The following is a 17,857-nucleotide window of genomic DNA, read 5'->3' as shown; positions in this document are numbered from 1 at the left end:
GGTTGGCAGATTTTGTAGTGGGATAAATGTTTATCTTTCCAGCAACTAAAAAGAAAATGTTCAAGGTGCACCTATATTTACTATTCCCCGGAGCCTGAAAGGCGCACTGTTGAAAAGACGAAGTTATTTTGCAGTTAGAACTTCCCATGAACAAGGTTGAAGAGAAATACACCCTTGAGCATGACGAGCGCATGTAAAATATTCTCAGTACCAGCAGCGTCGTCACTTGCTCATAAACGGGGTAAATTACCAATAAGTTGCGATTAAGCAGCGTCAGAAACCAAACGGATGGGTTTCTGACACAGGTAAGGCAAAGCGAAAAAGAAATATTTTTAAAATGGCAACCTTACTCTGGTTTGTAGGTATTTCTGCCCACCGAGGGGGGTTCAGGCAACAGCCTCGTCAAAACATTACAGCACAGAACATTGCGAAAGGAACAAGGGGCTTTACTGCAGCAGTGAAAACGAAATATAAATGGCACAGAAGATGCAATCAACAACCCATATCACCAAAGCACTTCAGGGTCCGGAGGCTTACGCACGACGGGACGGACGGCTGACCGCTTGCTGACGTGCTGACTGAACCCATGGTCCTGGTGATGAAGGCCACCCGGTCTCTGCCAACGCGAGCTACAATGCCGGAGGCCACCCGGTCTCTGCCAACGTGAGCTACGGGGCCGGAGGCCACCCGGTCTCTGCTAACGCGAGCTACAGGGCCGGAGGCCACCCGGTCTCGGACAACATGGGCCACGGAGCGGAAAGCCACCCTGCTCCAGGCAATCGCGGACGAAATACTGTTGAGTCCACCACTGGTATGACCCTTGAAAGTTGGCCACTTGCGAATAATGCTACTGCATTACATAACGTCCGGGCCGAGCACGGCACAGATTATGACTTCTCACGCAGCCTGAAAGCTATTTTCCAGGTGCGGGCCAACCTGACTGGAGATGAGGCCTGCCAGCCGGCCGAGGTTCTCGTCGGCCGCACGGACGAATTCAAAGTACCGCAGCTGACAAAGCCCGGTTCAGAAAGTATGACGGGCCTGAACCAGAGCGGTATGAAATTGCCGTTACCGGTCTCACTCAATCGCATTTCTCCGGACTGTCTGTTTCCGGCCACAGAGTCCCGCCCGAACGACGAGTTGCGTGAAAGTGTCCACGTTACCCTTGCTTTTAGAGTGAAATCGATGTCGCTCGCAAGGGAACATGGTTTTCGCAGATCCTGCCGCAACCCATGTGCTGAGACTCCTGAGCAGCCCCACAACACCCTGGAGGGCCCCACCCTCTCGAGTAGCGCGAGCAAGGCAGCTCCGAGGCCAGGTTGCGGCGCTACTAGGCCTGGGCCACCTGCAACCCGGTTGTGACGTATCAGAGCGCTACGAGCAACGTCGCGTCGGCGCAATCCGACGCCCCACTCCGTCGTCGGGCGTGCCTCCCGGACAGCCACCACTTCGTCGTCTCCCGTCACCAGCCAAGGCGCCGAATCCTGCGAGTGTAACGCCGTCACCTTCGCCCACTTCAGCATGAAGGCCTGAACTGAGCTCACGAGATCGACGTGCGGGACCTCGGGACTGAATTAGTGGGCTAGACAGACGTTTTGGGTGCGGGTGTGTGCGCTTGGCAACGTGCCAAGAACTTTTTTTGTTTTTTTTTCTTCTGAGAGGGGGGGGGGGGAGTGTAGGGATTCTCCCCTCTCAGCCGTCGCGTCGCTGCATTCGAATTACCGCGCGCCACCTCTCCTGCCATCTGTGAACACACGGCGGAAAGGCTGTGCGATGGAGGGGGGCGTGGCTTGTTTTGGGCACGCTAGATAAGCGCAGCTGTGCTTGTTAGCGGGGAGAGTCGCCAGCGGGGGGGGGGGGGGGGGGGGGGGGGGGGAGTCGCCGGCCGGTAGTGCCGCAAGCCGGAAGAGACAAGCGACCGCCGCCAGCCACTTTCCAAGGAGCCCGCACGTCAGCAAGCGGTCAGCCGTCCGTCCCGTCGTGCGTAAGCCTCCGGACCCTGAAGTGCTTTGGTGATGTGCGTTGTTGATTGTATCTTCTGTGCCATTTATATTTCGTTTCCACTGGTGCAGTAAAGCCCCTTGTTCCTTTCGCAATGTTCTGTGCTGTAATGTTTTGACGAGGCTGTTGCCTGAACCCCCCTCGGTAGGCAGAAATACCAACAGGTTGGAGACACAAGCTAAGAAACGTCGCGTATATTTTAATGCCTTCCGCAACTAAGAAGTTGAACAATCGTTAAATATGAATACTATGATGAGTTCTCTTTATATCAGTCGCTTTCTTTTTCTAAAATATGTAAAAACAGCCATAATTATTTGTGTTTTTCCACTGCGAACTGCTATTCAACCGTTGATCGGAGATAAAAATGTGTGGAATGTGACCTCGTTTTTCCAAGTTAGAACAAAAACAATGCAATACATTTTTATCTTTCCAGAATACTCAGGAATGGAGTTGCATTTTATATAAATGTCGCGAGAATTCACATTTTTTAAATGACGTCAAAAGTTGGGCCTTTTTTTTCCAAGTTTTCATTTTTTGTCGCGCTTTACGAAGCGGTATTTTGAAATTTTTTGTCTAGCAATGAGCAGAGTAATAAGTACTCAGCGGCCCCTCATACGGAAGTCTAAAAAACGAGACAGCTAAGCCTATTGGTCGAAGTGTAAAAAAATTTTGTTTAGAAGTGATACTTCTGAACGACATTGGTCTCGCTACTAATTAAGAGAAATATTTTCTCACAAAGTATAAATACTGCAAATTCAATTTTCGAGAACCAAGCAGAAAAGTTTGCAAATATTTGTTAAAAAATTAGGAAAATTGGGAAAAATGTTTCCTTGGTTTTACAGGTCCCCATAGGTGCCACACCAAGCAAAGTGTAGACCGGCCCGATCGCGTTCTAAATAAGTTTTATTAAATAAACTATTGTGTTTCTCACTAAACTAATGCCAGTTTCATGGTGAAAATACAATGCTATACACAATATAAAGTTTCATCTCAAACAATAAATGGTCATTGCACCACTTTGGCTGTCCTTATCTGAAGACGCCCATATACAAAAGCAAACGAAAGGAAAAAAATGCTCGTTGAAGATATTAGTTTTACCCCAGAATGCAAAAACAGCTCGTGCCCGAGCCTAGACCCCATTGCGACATCCCAAATCCAACACTAGCGTAAGGTTCTAATAGATGACGCGCCAGCTGTATGAGAAACTTGAATGTATTTGAGCGGACCCCCACCGTGTTTATCATAGGGGTAGAAAAGTAGAAACTGGAGGGGAGAACGTGAGAGGTGGGTGCGGGAGAGAAGAGAGGCATTCAGGTCCTAGAGGAGGCAGAAGACTATCGTCTTTTAACGACATTGGCATCGAAGTGGGCAGATACGGCGCCGATATTTTTTCCCACCGTGCCCTTTAAAATAAGAATTATACGATAAATGCGAATTGCCAAAAATTTTACCAGATAGTGGTTTATGCATCTTCCTTTTTTTGTGCAAAACCAGTGAGTCTGAAAGTGAGGCTATTAGGCATATATCATGCTGCCCTGGGGAAGGAAAGCGTGGCAGGGGCCGGAGAAGGTTAGATGGGCAGATGAGGTCAAGAAGGCTGCGGGGATGAATTGGTCGCAGTTAGCACAGGATCACGATAATTGGTAATCTACGGGAGTGGCCTTTGGCCTGCAGTGGGAGTAGACAGACTGATGATGATGATGATGTTGATGCTGCCCGCCGCGATGCTATTGCGAACGCGTAACAGCGCCGGAAGCACTTCTGTGAAGTCAACCTTGAGGCAGAATTGAAAAGTGCAGAGCACTTTGGGGCTCGCCTTGTCGTATCTCGCTCGCTCGACCCAAGTAGAGCCGCACGGCGTTCCGTCGTCGCGGCGTATCCCAGAGTCTCCGAAAGCCAAGCGGTTTATATGGTCATAAGCGTTCGGAACTCGTGAACTGCTGGCGCTTGTCATACATCTCCCGTTGTTTAGCGCAAAGAAAAATGTTACATTTGAAGCAAAATATACGTAATTAACCGGCAGCATCCGCCTTCATTTAGTTAGGAACGCTCGTTGTGCTGGTTTTTACGATAGGAAGCCAAAACCGTGGCAGTGCAACGCCGGCACGTGCTGGAGGGAAAGCAAGCACAAAAATAACAGAACTCCCGCTGGCGCAGTTTCAGGCAGGGGGCGCGCGAGCACTGCGAAGGCTCGAAATTTGAAATTCGCTGGGTCAAAGTAGTGAGCGGATAACGATGCTACAGCCCATTATGGCGAATCACTGCTGTGCACTTCCGACGGCTTTCACACTGTGTGGAACGGCTTTATTTTTTTCCAGTTGAGTGGACCCTGGTGGAATTCGGACGAGGCAGCATGGGGCCCCAAAACTCAGTGTTGAATTCCCTCATGGACTCAGGGCCGGCTGAGGTCCTCTGAAGTCTCCCCTTTATGGAGATATCTTTACAGATCCAAACTGCTGGCTACGCCATGATTTCTGCGAGGATACTTTAGTTTGTTTGCTCGTCGTGTTCATTGCTACATCGAGATGTCTACGTCGGTTGTATCCCACGCACTCTTTCGTCTATTTAACCTCACTTTTTTCACTCCCATCAGAAGTGGGAAGCCGTGACATTAGTGGTGCTGGCCGCTTCAGTTTTAACAACTCTCTTTCTCTCTCTCTTTGATAACGTACCGAATGCTACCTCAATTCACCAGGGCCATTATGCCGTAAGATTTTTCATTGTCCTGTCGACAAGCTCGCGTAACGACGTCTGTGGGCATTTATTCTGTATCACTCAGGTAAAAGTGGTCAGGCTGTGAATGCTACAGTGTTTTTCTGCAACTTACATTGAAGCGTGTTTTTTGTTTATCCATCCTGAACGGAGACAGAGAAGCCGAGTGATTAAATAAAAATGACTCGGGCAACTGAAATGTACATACTTGATTTTAAAGCGAAAGCATTAAGGGAACAAGAACCGGAAAGTCGTCGGTGAGCCTTCAGAACAGCTGTCATCTTCATTGGCCGATCTTGGGTGAGTGTGTGACCTGTTCGAAGATCATTCGGAAGTGGCATTCCGTTTCTATGTAGGTATAAGCCAGGACCCTCCTGTTCGCACCCAGCGTCAGGCAATGGTGTGGTTGGAATACTCAATTTGTTCTTTTCAGATATACTTAAATAACGTCGCTGGTCGGCCTGAGTCGCCTACGGGTAGAATCGTGGGTTTTTGTTGGGAAAGGCAAGGTCCGAGGATCAGCAAAGCGAATTTTTTTCCGAGAAGGCTTGAGTTCTTAAGGATTGGGTTCTCTTAGCTCAATCCTATGCAATTTTTGGTGTTCATGGATGCTTTATTACCTTAGGTTGGTTTTCGATGGGGGTGGGTACACCCAGAAGTCTAATAGCATCGCATCTGAAGTGGCTGGCTTGTGCCTATCACGGAACAAAATATCATGCCCGGCAAAGCTCGCTTGTTCCTCGCAAACCCGGTTTCTTCGAGGCTACGGGACTATAAAACTCGCTTCGAGCTATACAATTATATAAATAAAAATTAGACGAGATTATTTAGGTTTCTTTATACCGAACAATTTGCGCAGCAAGCATAATTAAAAAATATTCATTGATAATAATAACAGTTTAAGGATGGCATGCAGGTTTATAGATATCAAACTCCGCTTTGATTGGTTCCGTGTAGAGACTGTCGTCTGTACCCTGTATAATATTGAGATATAACAATGCCAGGAAATATTTCAGAAGCTGTAGTACACGACTGGCCGTTTCTTTGCCCCATCTATCTTTAAAGTTTTGACATTGTTTTTAGGAGTTGTGCTCACCAGTGGAAAAAATTATACGCAGCAGCGGCAGTCAAGTTTAAACTATGTACATTTGAGCTAATATATTTCTTTTGTAGACATGAGCCTTCAGTGCCACACAAATTCACGCCTTACATGTTTAAAACAATGTTATATTTAGTATACGTACCATGTGTTTTTCTAGCTGTAATGTTTTTATGAAAGAATGTAAGCGAGGCAGGTTTAATGTTTTCAGTGTATCATTGAAGTTTGATGTGATAACTCTTATTAAAGCGTCCAACTATAGCAGATTATACAGCTGCAATGTTTCAAGAACGCAGACCAGTTAATGTAGTCTTGGTGAATTTACTGTCTTGTAACGAAGGTCCTCCATGGAGTACCAAGTCATTGTGTTTTGATGCGTGGATATGGTGGAAGAATAATCCATTCAATGTTATACATTTATGTGTGACAGGATGACCTTTCCAAGATATGCGGCTGCCTGAATAAAAAGAAACCGTCTTGGGGCGCCGGAATGCCATGTGCATGAAGAGGCTTGAATTACGATAAAGCTGCTCACAACGTGTTTAAAGCAGATGGACATGAATTCGCGTCCGGCTGTGCCTATCGTTTCCGTTCTACAGATTGACCCAACCACTCTTACAGTGCGGGAGGCGCTCTAACAGACGCACTGCTCCTGCTTCGTGGAACTGCCTCCACAAGGGAGATCTGCCTCGGCTACTTCGATGACCGGATGGGAGTCGGGCAGCCAAGGAGGCTGCACGAGAGCATGCTCTATCTGGTGCCCAATTCTCCAAAAAAGGGACGTCATTGTAAAACGGCGTGGTAGTGCCATGCGAGTGCAAGTGTTCTTGGTCTGGGGCGCCGCTTTGAGGCAGTTTGGTGCGGCGAGCGTAGCCCAGAAGACCACTGAAGCAAGGACGCAAACTGACGAAAAAACAACAGGGGCAGTGCGGGTCGCTTTCTGTTCTGGCTTTACAGTGTTTCTCTTGACGGCGCTCACCCCTCTTCACCACCTCGTATTCGCTCGCAGATAATGGAAAACACAATGCTGAAGTAAACATAGAAAAATACCTATGGCGGCGAAAATTATTTCGAGACCGACCATTTTCCTAGATGACTGGTTACCCTTGAATTGGTCGTTGGGCTGGAGCTAGCGATCTCCTTGAGCGAGGCTGGTGGAAATGTGCTTGTGGGTGACGGGAGAGGCTGATAACTACGCCAGAGCCACCGAGTATAATAACTAGGAAACGTACAGGCCCCATCATTGGTTCGTTGCCAGCAGTGCAAACAACGTTATCGGATTACACACCATATCGACCCGAAGTCGACGAGAAACGAATATGAAGGCTCTGGCAAGAACCATTCCTGGCGCGAGTCGCTAGCATGCCGCGAATATCTCTCGCCAGTATAGTATTATGTACTAATCGACTTCTGTAGTAACTCGCACTAATGCAGCCACAGTAGCGATAAATTACTTCTGCCTAAAGAAAAATGTAATTTCATGAAATTGAAGAAACAAGGCGCAGTGAATTGATGGTCTTTGTTGTAATGTAGTTCTTCCGTGAAGCACCAAGACATCTTGTTTTGATGTGTGCATACAGTGCAAAAACATTACATTCAGTGTTATTCATTTCTGTGCGTAGCATAGTGGCCTTTCCAAGATTTGCAGATGCCAGTATTACAAAAGAAACCGTCTTCGGGCGCAGTAATGCCATGTGCATGGCGAGGCTTGGATTATTATAAATCTGCTTATAACGTGCATAAAGCAGGACATGAATTCGCGTCCAGCTTGGCCAATAATTTCCGTTATACGGATCAACGCGACCGCTCTCACAGTAGGCTGTAGGTCTGGGCGAGTTGGTAATCCATGCTGTTCGAGAATTGCGCAAAAAAGGAACGAATACTGGAGAGAGACGACATGATACAGAGCGCACTTTCAACAAGCCTTATTAGGAAGAACTCACAGATTTATACCGCCCACGATCTCTCATATACACTCATCCAAAAAACAAGGAACAAACACCTCATCCCAACTTTACATTGCCACACTCTTAGAGCACTTGCCATTGCCATTGCGGTTTCACGATGTGTTTGTGTCTTGTTTTTTGGATGAGTGGGTATCAGAGTGAGTGTTGGCGGTATAAGTGTGATTTCTTCGTAATAAAGTTTGTTGAAAGCGCGCTATGTCTCGCGTCGGCTGTCTCCATTCATTGTTCCTTTTTTGCGCAGTTGAAGTCCAGCACTCTGACTGCGTGCGAGGGACTCCCACAGACGCACTGCGCCTGCTTAGTGGAACCGCCTCCACAACATAGACCTCCCTCGGCTATTCGTACCACCGGATAGTGCACTACCACGACCGGAACGGCGCGGTAGTGCGTGCAAGTGCTTGTGTTCTTTGGCTGACGCGCCGCGTTGAGGTGGTGATGTGCGGCGAGCATGGCCCAGTGGACCACTTAAGCGAGAGCGCAAAGTTACACAAAATGACGGGGGGCAGTGCGTGTCGCTTTCCGTCCTTGCTTACAGTGCTCCTCTCGCCCACGTCATGCAAACTTCGCCACCTCATAGTCGCTCAAAGAGAATGAACACAATGCAACACAAAAGAAGGCGCATTCAATTGACTGTCTTTCTTGTGATATAGTTCTCATGTGAACCACCAAGACATGAGGTTTTGATGTGTTGGTATAGTGCAAGAACAATCCATTTATGGCATTCATTTGTGTGCATTGCAGATTGGCCTTTCCCAGAATTGGAGCTCGCAGCAAAACAAAAGAAACCGTCTTGGGGCGCCGTAATGCCATGTGCATGGCGAGGCTTGCATCAAGATAAAGCTGTTCACAACGTGCACAAAGCAGGAGGACATGAATTCCCGTTCAGCTGCGCTCGTCGTTTCCGTTATGTGGATCGACGCAAGCACTCAGAGCTTGCGAGGCACTCCCACAGACGCAATTTGCCTCCTTCGTGGAACTGCCTGCAGAAGGTATACCGCCCTCGGCTACTTTAACGACCGGTTGGGAGTCGCGAAGGCAAGGGGCTACACGAGAGCAAGCTCTACTTGGCACCTAATTCTCAAAAAAAGGGGCGTCGTTTTGAAACGGTGCGGTAGTGCATGCAAATACATGCGTTCTTAGCCTGACCTCTAGGGTCTCAGCTTTGCATTTCATAACGTCAGTTACTTCGATAAGAATGCCTGGGAGGAATTTCAAATTTTGACTCCTCCGTGCGACCATTTTTTTAGACGGGTGAGGATATCCCATTTTCCTCATTGTTGCATATCCGGTTCTTCCACAAGCAAACTTAATTTGAAGGCCTTACTTCACAGTCTGTGGAGACCATGAGTTTCCCATTCTGCTGCTTCTTGAGGGAGCGCGTACGGGATTTTTGTTCAGAAATTTCAAATTTTGCAAAACATCTGTGGCCTCAGACTCGAGTTTGTGAACTTTTTCTGGATACCTTTAATTATGTTGTTGGCGGTGGCATGATGCTGAAGTTGTATGTCTAGTAAGGTCACCAAGGTTCTTCAGTTCTGATGATTCTGTGTTGCATTTGATGTTTCACCAGCCGCTGCAATTAACTTCTCTTAAATCTGCATCACTAGTGTTCGCTGACAGTTCAACAACGGCGTCGCCGACTTCCGTGGTGTCGTGTCCATAGCATGATCTTCCTAGCACTGATCTCCACTTAGTTGCTGGATGGCGCTTCGCCGCTGTCGCGGCCGGGCGCGCGCACGGCCACCGGAAGTTCAACGGCTCGTCCCGGAAGTCGGGCGTCTGCTGCGCTTCTCAACGGCTGATAAGCGTCCCAATTGGCGCATTTTGGCATTTTGTTGTCACTTTATTGCATTTTGGCTATACACATCGTGTTCAGATCACAGCTTCTGCTATACCGAAATATGCGACGTTAATATGAAGCAGAATGTAATTGCAAAGGAGAACGAAAATGTCACTTGGGTCTTGGTTTAAGAGGAGACGACGCAGCTCTAACGGGATTTATGCTAGAAATTTATACTAGGGATTTATGCTAGAAAGAAAACAACGTGGGCACGGCATCAGGCTGTAGCCGAGTTCGTGCGCCCGTTCTTTCAAAACAGTTGTTAGTAAAGTGGTCACTGCAGAGCCTGCTGCCTGGGGATGGAGAGCTATATAGCTATACTATAACTATAGTTACACGGGCACAGTTAACCACGGTTAAGCAAACCGTGGTTAGACAAAACCGCAGTTTGCTGCGTTACCCGACAGACGAAACTGCGGTTACGTCGCTAACCATGGTTAACGCAAACTGAGCTTGGCCACCTCAGTTCGGTCACGCTAAGCGCAGTTTCCGCAGCCGCAGTGCTCAAAATCGTACAAGTGAGTTCGGACGCAAGTGGCGGCGCATCAGCGGAGGCGAAAAAAAAAATAACCTGGCGTTCGGAAGAGACGAAGGTTCTAAAATAGCGGGCGCCCCAAAGCTGTCCCCAAGACGCGCTTGCGTTCTTTGCATCGCTCTCGCAATCAGCGCGACTGCCCGTCAGCAGCTGCTCGTTTCCCGATCCGCCCGATCAACTACGACAAAAGCCGTGCTAAATTTGTAAATTCCGCCCGTCGTCTGCCAAAAATGGATATAGCAGGCAATCTTGAAGCGTTTTCAGCACTCGGAAACGATCGGCGCGCGCGTCGGCCGTGCCTGTAAACACGCCGGCGCGCCTGCCCGCACGGCCCTGCTTGCGGCCCGAACCGGCCCAGACCACCCAGACCACGGCAGCAACAGCTATCGCATCGCCGCTCTTCGAAATCAATCTGATCGCAGACAAGAACTTCCGCATGCGAGAAAATGGATGTTAGTGCGGTGAAAAATTGTGCTATGGATTGTAATTCGCAGTTGTAGAGATAGCGGTGGTCAAATATCTACCGCGATGCTAAGATGAAAGTTCCCAACACCGAACAGACCTAAGCAAACCAAGCCGGTTGCGAGCTGTTGGGGAAGCTTCTCGCCGCGCACGAGTGCGTTGCGTTTGTGTCAGAAGCGAATGCTTTAACGATATTTCTTTTTGTCTACACTGCTTCTCTTTCGTTTTTTATCGTGAAGTTAAAAGTGTGGTAATTTATTTTTGTTGCGATCATAATCAAGTGACTGCGGTCACCAAACTTGCAATTTCGCGTGTAACATCCAAAACCGCAGTTTGCGATAACCGCGGTTAAAGTTTAGTAACCACGGTTAAACATCACCTCGGTTAATAAGTTTGCCACCCAACGCCTGTATAAATCCGGCTTAGAGCGAGGGAATCTGCGTAACAAGAACCACAGCTTAAAAACGAAACTGATTTGACATTTGCGTTTCGCTGCGTATCACGCACGTCGTACAGAATATTGTAATACTTCCAAAGGGAACGTCTTCCCAGACGACTACTCTGGTCTGCTTGTGCAGTTGACGGCGCAACAAGCAGGCATTTTTGGCGGAATGCGTGCGAAACCAGCCCATGCGTAGCATGCGCTATGCTGGAACGGCCCGACTTCCGGGACAAGCGCTCGAACTTCCGGCGGCCGTGCGCCGGAGAGCTCGAAGCGCCATCCAGCAACTCTAGTGGAGATCAGTGGTTCCTAGCCGTGTAGACTCAAGAACTGCGTGGTTTTGTGGGGTTTCTACGGCAGTTTCCACTGCAGCTGGAGATTCTGGCAGACACAGAGGAGATTTGTTTTGTCTCTTCGCTGGAGGGTGCGGGTACAGTTCTTTCTAGTGGTGGCTTTCGTTCCTTGGGTAGTGCTGCAAGCACAAATGTATGTATTTAGGAACATGTTCAAGTAATGTCGATTCATATTTAGCCGGTTAATTTTACAAATGTAACAAATACCGTGGGTACCGGCTTGGTAATAACCGGTAGGAAGACGGTTGCCCTTTCCCCGCCCTTTGTACTAGGTATAGGGGAAGGTCTGACAATACTATAATAAATTGTGCTAAAAAATGTCGCCCCACAAAAAACGCCTGTAATTCTAATTGGAGCTTCAAGTGCTAAAGCTACACGTGGGCGCGGTTGTAGAGGGCTCAAGTCAAAGTAGGCTCCCTAGGCAGTTTATATGTGCATCGTGGTCTTATGTACATGAAGGTTTTTGTTTTCCCCCTCTGTATAGAAACTCTTTTTATATAGAATCTCACCGCACCTGAGAGTCTAACAGTACACGACCGCGTGCTCTGTAGCGGAAAGCACTTCTGCGGAGGGTCATGCATGTAAACACTGAAATCCAGACGTACAGTAATGGGCAACTGAAATGCGAACACCAATTATGAACCAGAACACTCAATTAGGGCCATTTCTTTCAATGCAAGTAAAAATGATGGGTGGCTTATTAGAAAAACAAAGTTCGGAAATGTAGCTTTCCAAATACACCAATAGCGTGCGAGTTTTTACCCTAATTATGAGTATTTTTCCATTTTGCGTGTTCCCGTTCATATTTTCGTGCTCGCGTTTCATCTGTCTATTTCAGTAAGTTCACCATTTATGAATTAATTTAGACGCAGCATAGACCGACCTATTTGGTGTTAGCTTTGCAGAAGTTGCAGGTATATACAGTACCTGCAATCGCCGTTGTAACGGAAGAAAAATGTCCAAACTTGCGGTTGATTGCGAACAATGTTTGGACAGCATTTGGTTTCAACTTATTCCAGCCATCCGCACGGTGTTGCTCGTAGTTGGTGTTTTTGAAGTGAGCAAGCAAATAAAATCATAATTGCAGTTTAACACACCGGGAAAAGAAAAACAAACGTTTGGCCTTATCATTAAACTAGAATTACATGTATGCGTGCAGTATGATTCCTGGCAGAAGCTAGAAACGCCTTGCAGAAAAAGAAAAAAGGAAATGAACTGAGCTCACGCGCGCTTTCACGTAAGCCGCTTCAATGAGTGCGGTCATAAACCTATCCTGCTGGTATGGTAACGCTTTCAATTTTCGCACTGAAAATCTGTACAAATTATTGAATTTGAGTAAAAAAATGTAAGTGTCTTGTGCGGACGAATTACCAGGTCTGATTTTATAGCGGGCGTTACAGATTTCGTTCTATTAAAATCTTTGTACCCAAGCTTCCCATTCCCCAATGGTGTAAAATTTATTTGTCAGGTAAGAATGACACAACACTCCGTAGCAGCTCTTGTTTTGTTTGTCATATAAAAGTTCCTAATTCACGAGAATACAGACGGTGGTATGCACAAGGCGGGCAGGGGTCCGGCCTCTTAATATTACGTATTTTCCCAGGATCAGCATAAATTTCTGTCCAAACAGAGAGATTTCGAAAGAGGCACTGAAATTTAGACCGATTACTGGGGACGCGTGCCCGAATGAATAAGCTCATCAGCTGAGGCAAAAAGTTTGAGTGCAACGACACTAAATTCAGTCACAATTCTTTTGAACGTAGTAGCACACTCGATGCCCTTTCCCCAGCATGAAATGTTATCGACACGGGGGCTTTCGTATTTCATATATTACACCGGCCCCATACTTGACGTATTTTCTTACACCGCGGTCGTTTAATAACACGAGTATGCCGCACTGCACCTTGCACGACGTTTGGCTGCCATGCGTTTACATTACGGACCTAAATAAAATTAACGGTGCCGTAAATATCTCTGAGCGATGAGATTGCGACGCACTCTACAAAAAAAATTGTTTACTTACGCTGCAATCGTACGACGTATCGGTCGGATGCCGCAAGTCACTCTTGATTTGAACCGTCTAAAGAAGCCTTATTTATGGTATTTTGGAAACCGGTACAGCTTCTAGCCGTTTCTCGAATGATTTGTGCTGGGCGGCGCGAAATACGCGGTCATGCTAACGCTGAAAAGGGTGCATAAAACTAGAAGGGAATGCACACTTTCCAAGAACACCACGTGCGCCAAGTACAGGCTACCGGCCGGAGGAGTCGAAATGACGGTCACGCTGCCGCCAAAGTCGAGGCGGCGGCATCTGCCCGTTCAAAACTGACACTACTCTAGGATGCTGCCCATTTCAGCGCCTCCGATGCCCGGTGGGGAACTTTGCAAGCTCAATGATGTAAACGGGGCGGTGCCATTGTCGGACGGGTTGACTAGGCTTGGGGACCTTTCATGATGATGCGTTTGTTCCACTTGCGAACTGTGGGTGTGATTGAACTCGTGTACTATGGACTGCGAACGATGGGCTGTGCTCCTTGCGTACTGTTGGGAGTGTCTTACGTGTAGCGTTGGTTATGGGTACTTCGTGTTCTGTGGCGTTCTTGTTGGTGAACTGGAGGATTACGTTATGTTCCTTGTGCTGCATTCTGTGCACAAGGGAGACTGCGGGTTGTGGGGTGATCGGGGCTGGCGTTTTGGGACTTTTTGAGAGCATTTTTATTGTGTATTCTTGAACTTTCTTTTTAGTGATGGACAGTGTATGATGGGATCTACGTGGGTTGGGAGGGTTTCGGGGAGGTGTTCAGTGTGGTTTGACAGAACAGGGCGGTTGAGAGGGTTGTGTGGGTTGAGTGTTGTCGGAGGCGCTTCCTATGTTTGCATTTACGAAGAAACTCCGTTGTGGTTCCGAGTTATGTTGTTTGCCGGCCTAACGAAACAAGGGCCTGTTTTTTGTAAATTATTGGCTTTACTTCTAAAATACTTTGTCGCCCCGGTTTTCTTTTCTTTTGTTTTTCTAATTGGCGTTATCCTGCTATAGCCTAGCTGGTGGAGGGTTCTTTTGGTGTTAAGAGCGAAGCTGTTTAGCAAATCATAATTTTTGTGCGCGCAGGTAAAAAATGCGAATAAATTGCAGGTAAAAAATGCGAATAAAAATGCGAATAGAGAGGGCACGGCAACTCTGCCGGCAACAGCATGCTGAAACCGCTGCTGCTTGTTTTGCAGGCATTGCCGTGGGTTACGCCTACAACTTCAACGACGAGCACCAGAAATGAAGTGATAACGTCCGTGTTCGTTCATCGATGCGGGATCGTCGAACCACCGTTCGCTGGCCGGCTACCGACAGGGGTGACGTCATCGACAGAAAAGGCACTTAAGAAGCAGACCGACATGTACTTCTTCAGAGGGCACGGCAACTCTGCCGGCAACAGCATGCTGAAACCGCTGCTGCTTGTTTTGCAGGCATTGCCGTGGGTTACGCCTACAACTTCAACGACGAGCACCAGGAATGAAGTGATAACGTCCGTGTTCGTTCATCGATGCGGGATCGTCGAACCACCGTTCGCTGGCCGGCTACCGACAGGGGTGACGTCATCGACAGAAAAGGCACTTAAGAAGCAGACCAACATGTACTTCTTCAGAGGGCACGGCAACTCTGCCGGCAACAGCATGCTGAAACCGCTGCTGCTTGTTTTGCAGGCATTGCCGTGGGTTACGCCTACAACTTCAACGACGAGCACCAGGAATGAAGTGATAACGTCCGTGTTCGTTCATCGATGCGGGATCGTCGAACCACCGTTCGCTGGCCGGCTACCGACAGGGGTGACGTCATCGACAGAAAAGGCACTTAAGAAGCAGACCGACATGTACTTCTTCAGAGGGCACGGCAACTCTGCCGGCAACAGCATGCTGAAACCGCTGCTGCTTGTTTTGCAGGCATTGCCGTGGGTTACGCCTACAACTTCAACGACGAGCACCAGGAATGAAGTGATAACGTCCGTGTTCGTTCATCGATGCGGGATCGTCGAACCACCGTTCGCTGGCCGGCTACCGACAGGGGTGACGTCATCGACAGAAAAGGCACTTAAGAAGCAGACCAACATGTACTTCTTCAGAGGGCACGGCAACTCTGCCGGCAACAGCATGCTGAAACCGCTGCTGCTTGTTTTGCAGGCATTGCCGTGGGTTACGCCTACAACTTCAACGACGAGCACCAGGAATGAAGTGATAACGTCCGTGTTCGTTCATCGATGCGGGATCGTCGAACCACCGTTCGCTGGCCGGCTACCGACAGGGGTGACGTCATCGACAGAAAAGGCACTTAAGAAGCAGACCAACATGTACTTCTTCAGAGGGCACGGCAACTCTGCCGGCAACAGCATGCTGAAACCGCTGCTGCTTGTTTTGCAGGCATTGCCGTGGGTTACGCCTACAACTTCAACGACGAGCACCAGGAATGAAGTGATAACGTCCGTGTTCGTTCATCGATGCGGGATCGTCGAACCACCGTTCGCTGGCCGGCTACCGACAGGGGTGACGTCATCGACAGAAAAGGCACTTAAGAAGCAGACCGACATGTACTTCTTCAGAGGGCACGGCAACTCTGCCGGCAACAGCATGCTGAAACCGCTGCTGCTTGTTTTGCAGGCATTGCCGTGGGTTACGCCTACAACTTCAACGACGAGCACCAGGAATGAAGTGATAACGTCCGTGTTCGTTCATCGATGCGGGATCGTCGAACCACCGTTCGCTGGCCGGCTACCGACAGGGGTGACGTCATCGACAGAAAAGGCACTTAAGAAGCAGACCAACATGTACTTCTTCAGAGGGCACGGCAACTCTGCCGGCAACAGCATGCTGAAACCGCTGCTGCTTGTTTTGCAGGCATTGCCGTGGGTTACGCCTACAACTTCAACGACGAGCACCAGGAATGAAGTGATAACGTCCGTGTTCGTTCATCGATGCGGGATCGTCGAACCACCGTTCGCTGGCCGGCTACCGACAGGGGTGACGTCATCGACAGAAAAGGCACTTAAGAAGCAGACCAACATGTACTTCTTCAGAGGGCACGGCAACTCTGCCGGCAACAGCATGCTGAAACCGCTGCTGCTTGTTTTGCAGGCATTGCCGTGGGTTACGCCTACAACTTCAACGACGAGCACCAGGAATGAAGTGATAACGTCCGTGTTCGTTCATCGATGCGGGATCGTCGAACCACCGTTCGCTGGCCGGCTACCGACAGGGGTGACGTCATCGACAGAAAAGGCACTTAAGAAGCAGACCGACATGTACTTCTTCAGAGGGCACGGCAACTCTGCCGGCAACAGCATGCTGAAACCGCTGCTGCTTGTTTTGCAGGCATTGCCGTGGGTTACGCCTACAACTTCAACGACGAGCACCAGGAATGAAGTGATAACGTCCGTGTTCGTTCATCGATGCGGGATCGTCGAACCACCGTTCGCTGGCCGGCTACCGACAGGGGTGACGTCATCGACAGAAAAGGCACTTAAGAAGCAGACCAACATGTACTTCTTCAGAGGGCACGGCAACTCTGCCGGCAACAGCATGCTGAAACCGCTGCTGCTTGTTTTGCAGGCATTGCCGTGGGTTACGCCTACAACTTCAACGACGAGCACCAGGAATGAAGTGATAACGTCCGTGTTCGTTCATCGATGCGGGATCGTCGAACCACCGTTCGCTGGCCGGCTACCGACAGGGGTGACGTCATCGACAGAAAAGGCACTTAAGAAGCAGACCAACATGTACTTCTTCAGAGGGCACGGCAACTCTGCCGGCAACAGCATGCTGAAACCGCTGCTGCTTGTTTTGCAGGCATTGCCGTGGGTTACGCCTACAACTTCAACGACGAGCACCAGGAATGAAGTGATAACGTCCGTGTTCGTTCATCGATGCGGGATCGTCGAACCACCGTTCGCTGGCCGGCTACCGACAGGGGTGACGTCATCGACAGAAAAGGCACTTAAGAAGCAGACCAACATGTACTTCTTCAGAGGGCACGGCAACTCTGCCGGCAACAGCATGCTGAAACCGCTGCTGCTTGTTTTGCAGGCATTGCCGTGGGTTACGCCTACAACTTCAACGACGAGCACCAGGAATGAAGTGATAACGTCCGTGTTCGTTCATCGATGCGGGATCGTCGAACCACCGTTCGCTGGCCGGCTACCGACAGGGGTGACGTCATCGACAGAAAAGGCACTTAAGAAGCAGACCAACATGTACTTCTTCAGAGGGCACGGCAACTCTGCCGGCAACAGCATGCTGAAACCGCTGCTGCTTGTTTTGCAGGCATTGCCGTGGGTTACGCCTACAACTTCAACGACGAGCACCAGGAATGAAGTGATAACGTCCGTGTTCGTTCATCGATGCGGGATCGTCGAACCACCGTTCGCTGGCCGGCTACCGACAGGGGTGACGTCATCGACAGAAAA

General features: G+C 48.8%; 1 protein-coding gene and 1 pseudogene across 1 annotated transcript in view; one reads left to right on the top strand and one right to left on the bottom strand.

Moving 5' to 3' along the window:
- LOC144169166 (uncharacterized) overlaps positions 1-17,857 on the top strand; it is a 577,944-nt gene that overhangs the window by 338,705 nt on the left and 221,382 nt on the right. The window lies entirely within an intron of this gene.
- On the bottom strand, positions 9,023-13,586 carry LOC144170918 (uncharacterized; annotated as a pseudogene).

The sequence above is a fragment of the Haemaphysalis longicornis genome, unplaced genomic scaffold, assembly GCF_048455015.1.
Source record: "Haemaphysalis longicornis isolate Haplotype H1 unplaced genomic scaffold, Haemaphysalis longicornis Haplotype H1 scaffold_2, whole genome shotgun sequence".
Lineage (NCBI taxonomy): Eukaryota > Metazoa > Arthropoda > Arachnida > Ixodida > Ixodidae > Haemaphysalis > Haemaphysalis longicornis.
The sequence above is the reverse complement of the archived record's forward strand: the minus strand, read 5'-3'. Positions and strand labels throughout refer to the sequence as shown.